General features: G+C 25.4%; 1 long non-coding RNA gene across 1 annotated transcript; it reads right to left on the bottom strand.

Annotated features, from left to right (window-relative positions):
- Positions 1–1,738: 1,738 nt before the first annotated feature.
- Positions 1,739–2,695, bottom strand: LOC132927955 (uncharacterized). The gene is made up of 2 exons (XR_009661913.1): positions 2,572–2,695; positions 1,739–1,916 (listed from the first exon to the last, which is right to left on the bottom strand). It is a non-coding gene; the product is annotated as an uncharacterized LOC132927955 (long non-coding RNA).
- Positions 2,696–5,208: the final 2,513 nt, after the last annotated feature.

The following is a 5,208-nucleotide window of genomic DNA, read 5'->3' as shown; positions in this document are numbered from 1 at the left end:
ATAAGCAGTTCTAAATATAAATATTTAATATTCGTCATAATTATCATATAAAATCATGTTTTATAGTGTTTATGAAGTATCTGCTTAAATGAAATGTATGCAAGTTAATAATAAATAATTAGAATCATTTTCTTAATATAGTGGTCTAGGTTTCAAGAGATTAACTCGAGAAATTGTTTGTTTTATAAACAGTTAAAAAAATGAATTTTTAATATTCGTCAAAATTGTCATCGTAAAAAAGCATGTTTTATAGTGTTATTGAAGTATCAGCTTAAACGAAATGTATGCAAGTTACTAATGGTAACTCTTAAGAATGAAAATTACAAGTCAAAGGTGTTTACTAATATTTATTTCAGATTATTAACAAATCTCAATTGTTTCACTGCCATTAATTTACTGTCAATTATATTCAATAACCATTACACGCACATTACATAAACCCAATATTATTAGCAGTATCTTCTAGTCCATTTTCAGCATAGGATGTTGATACCTTCGTAAGTGGTAGAAATGTGAATTCATGTTTCTGCATGCCTTAAGTGATCTGACAAACATGTCCATCTGAAAAAATGTAGTAAGTTAATAATGTATAATTGTTAAAGAATAACTTGAGAATTCAGTATTTTATAAGCAGTTAAAAACATAAATATTTTATATTCGTCAAAATTATCATATAAAATCATGTTTATAGTGTTTATGAAGTATCTGCTTAAATGAAATGTATGCAAGTTAATAATAAATAATAAGAATCATTTTCTTAGTATAGTGGTGTAGGTTTCAAGAGATTAACTTGAGAATTGTGGGTTTTATAAGCAGTTAAAAACATAAATATTTAATATTCGTCAAAATTATCATATAAAATCATGTTTTATAGTGTTTATGAAGTATCTGCTTAAATGAAATGTATGCAAGTTAATAATAAAAAATTAGAATCATTTTCTTAATATAGTGGTCCAGGTTTCAAGAGATAAACTTGAGAATTGTGTGTTTTATAAGCAGTTCTAAATATAAATAATAATATTCATCAAAATTATCATATAAAATCATGTTTTATAGTGTTTATGAAGTATCTGCTTAAATGAAATGTATGCAAGTTAATAATAATAAATTAGAATCATTTTCTTAATATAGTCGTCAAAGTTTCAAGAGATTAACTTGAGAATTGTGGGTTTTATAAGCAGTTAAAAACATAAATATTTAATATTCGTCAAAATTATCATATAAAATCATGTTTATAGTGTTTATGAAGTATCTGCTTAAATGAAATGTATGCAAGTTAATAATAAAAAATTAGAATCATTTTCTTAATATAGTGGTATAGGTTTCAAGAGATTAACTTGAGAATTGTGTGTTTTATAAGCAGTTCTAAATATAAATATTTAATATTCGTCATAATTATCATATAAAATCATGTTTTATAGTGTTTATGAAGTATCTGCTTAAATGAAATGTATGCAAGTTAATAATAAAAAATTAGAATCATTTTCTTAATATAGTGGTCCAGGTTTCAAGAGATTAACTCGAGAAATTGTGTGTTTTATAAACAATTAAAAAAATGAATTTTTAATATTCGTCAAAATTGTCATCGTAAAAAAGCATGTTTTATAGTGTTATTGAAGTATCAGCTTAAACGAAATGTATGCAAGTTACTAATGGTAACTCTTAAGAATGAAAATTACAAGTCAAAGGTGTTTACTAATATTTATTTCAGATTATTAACAAATCTCAATTGTTTCACTGCCATTAATTTACTGTCAATTATATTCAATAACCATTACACGCACATTACATAAACCCAATATTATTAGCAGTATCTTCTAGTCCATTTTCAGCATAGGATGTTGATACCTTCGTAAGTGGTAGAAATGTGAATTCATGTTTCTGCATGCCTTAAGTGATCTGACAAACATGTCCATCTGAAAAAATGTAGTAAGTTAATAATGTATAATTGTTAAAGAATAACTTGAGAATTCAGTATTTTATAAGCAGTTAAAAATATGAATATAAAATACGAGTCAAAATAATCATATACAAAACATGTTTTATAGTGTCTATGAAGTAACAGCTTAAATGAAATGTATGCAAATTAACAATGGTAAATTAGAATCATTTTCTTAATATAGTGGTCCAGGTTTCAAGATATTAACTTGATAATTGTGGGTTTTATAAGCAGTTAAAAACATAAATATTTAATATTCGTCAAAATTATCATATAAAATCATGTATTATAGAGTATATAAAGTATCTGCTTAAATTAAATGTATGCAAGTTAATAATGGTAAATTAGAGTAATTTTCTTAATATAGTCGTCCAGGATTCAAGAGATTAACTTAAGAATTGTATGTTTTATAAGCAGTTAAAAATATAAATTTAAAATACGAGTCAAAATAATCATATAAAAACATGTTTTATAGTATTTATGAAGTATCAGCTTACATGATATATATGAAAGTTAGTAATGGTAAATAAGAATCATTTACTTAATCTAATGGTCTGGATTTCATGACACTAAGTTTTTGTTATACTGCAATTATGTTGCTATCAGTTACATTTAATTACCATTACACGTACATCGCATAAATCCAATATTATTATCAGTATCTTCTAGTCCATTTTCAACATAGGATGTTGTAACTTTCTTATGTGGTAGAAATGGTAATTCATGTCTCAGCATGTCTTGAATGATCTGCTGTACCGCAATCTGAAAGAATTTACTCAGTTAAATATGTATAGTGGTTGGAGAATAACTTGAGAATACAGTGTTTTACAAGCAGTTCAAAGTATGACTTTGTAATATTTGTTTAAATTACCATGTAAAATCATGTCAACATTCAGAATATTAAATCATTTTTTATTGTGTTTATGAAGTTTCAGCTTAAATGTAATATTTGAATGTCAATTATGGAAAATTAGAATCATTTGCTTACAATCTAATGGTCAGGGTTTCATGACACTGATTTTTTTTTACACTACTATTAATTTAATATCAATTATATTCAATATCCATTACTCGTACTTTGCATAAAACTATTATTATTATCAGGATCGTCTAGTCTATTTTCAACGTAGGATGTTGAAACTTTCCCATGTGGTAGAAATGGTAATTCATGTCTCAATATGTCCTGAGTATATCTGGTGTACTGCCATCTAAAAAAAAATAGTAAGTTAAATATGTATAATGGTTGGATGATAAAATGTCACTACTAGATACCATAAGGAGAACGACAATTTTTATATGACAACTAGTACGTGGACAACACTGAGTAATTCAGAAGTGGAAACTATCAAAACATAAACTAACGGACAAACTTCATTTTTATACAAAATACATGAAAGGAATTTACAATTGAAACTTAAATACAAATACGAATGTAAAACTGCAAAACATGTATAACAGATGATAATAAATAATAATTATGATAAGCCATAAAAGATAGTACAAATATACCAGAATGTTTTGTAGAAGAAATTCAAATGTATTATGAGTGTAACTAAAGAATACATTTGTACAACAACTGAAAATCGCTCCTTTTCAATACGAAAAAATGTTAAGTTGTATTATTGGTCAGAATTGACTTATAAAATCATATTTTATAGTTTTTATGAAGTAAAAATATCAGGTAAAATGAAAAAAGTGAAAGTTAAAAATTATAAATTAGAATCATTTTCTTGATCTAGTAGTCAAGGGTCAAGAAACTTACTTGTGTTAACTTCGGGCATAAAATATGAACAATTCGTTTATAATATCAAAAATCTTAATTAATAAATAACGAGTAGACTCAAAAGCTAAGTAAAAACAACGACCCGTTACGACACACAGCAGTACGGTGAACGCCACACAACTATCTAGTTTCTTTCTGAGGCGGTTCGGCCGACGGATGTCGTCCCTACTACGGCGACGCTCACGCCCTCTGTTGGTGTATACATTTAATAATTGACTGTTTTATAAGCAGATTAAAATAGGAATTCATAATATTTCTCAAACTTATCATATAAAAACATGTTTTATAGTGTTTATGAAGAATCAGCTAACATAATATCTATAGAAGTTAATAATAGTAAATAAGAATCATTTACTTAATATAATGGTCTGGATTTCATGACACTAACTTAAGAATTGAGTGTTTTATAAGCAGATAATAATTTGAATTTTTAATATTGGTAAAGATTATCATATAAAATAATGTATTATAGAGTATATAAAGTATCTGCTTAAATGAAATGTATGCAAGTTAATAATGGTAAATTGGAGTAATTTTCTTAATATAGTCGTCCAGGTTTCAAGAGATTAACTTGAGAATTGTGGGTTTTGTAAGCAGTTAAAAACATAAATATTTTATATTCGTCAAAATTATCATATAAAATCATGTTTATAGTGTTTATGAAGTATCTGCTTAAATGAAATGTATGCAAGTTAATAATAAATAATTAGAATCATTTTCTTAGTATAGTGGTGTAGGTTTCAAGAGATTAACTTGAGAATTGTGGGTTTTATAAGCAGTTAAAAACATAAATATTTAATATTCGTCAAAATTATCATATAAAATCATGTTTTAAAGTTTTAATGAAGTATCTGCTTAAATGAGATGTATGCAAGTTAATTATAACAAATTAGAATCATTTTCTTAATATTATGGTCAGGGAAGCATTTGAGTAACTTTTAGATACATTGCTATTAATTTTCTATCAAAAATACCTAATAACCATTACACGTACATTGCATAAATTATTTATAATCAGTAACTTTTAGTTAATTTTCAACATTGAATGTTCATACTTTCCCAAAGTTGTATGCATACAAATAAATGTCTCAGCATTCCTTGAGTCATCTGCTATATTGCCATCTAAAAAAATTTAATCAGTTAAATAAATATAATAATTGGAGAATGACTCGATAACTCAGTGCTTTATAAGCAGTTTAAAACATGAATTTTTGATATTCGTCAAAATGATCATATAAAATCATGTTTTTTAGTGTTTATGAAGTATCTGCTTAAATGAGATGTATGCAAGTTAATAATAATAAATTAGAATCATTTTCTTAATATAGTGGTCCAGGGTTCAAGAGATTAACTTGAGAATTGTTTGTTTTATAAGCAGATCAAAAAATAAATATTTAATATTCGTCAAATTTATCATATAAAATCATGTTTTATAGTGTTTATGAAGTATCTGCTTAAATGAAATGTATGCAAGTTAATAATAAAT

The sequence above is a fragment of the Rhopalosiphum padi genome, chromosome 3 (assembly GCF_020882245.1).
Source record: "Rhopalosiphum padi isolate XX-2018 chromosome 3, ASM2088224v1, whole genome shotgun sequence".
Taxonomy (NCBI): domain Eukaryota; kingdom Metazoa; phylum Arthropoda; class Insecta; order Hemiptera; family Aphididae; genus Rhopalosiphum; species Rhopalosiphum padi.
This window is presented reverse-complemented; position numbering and strand designations above follow the sequence as displayed.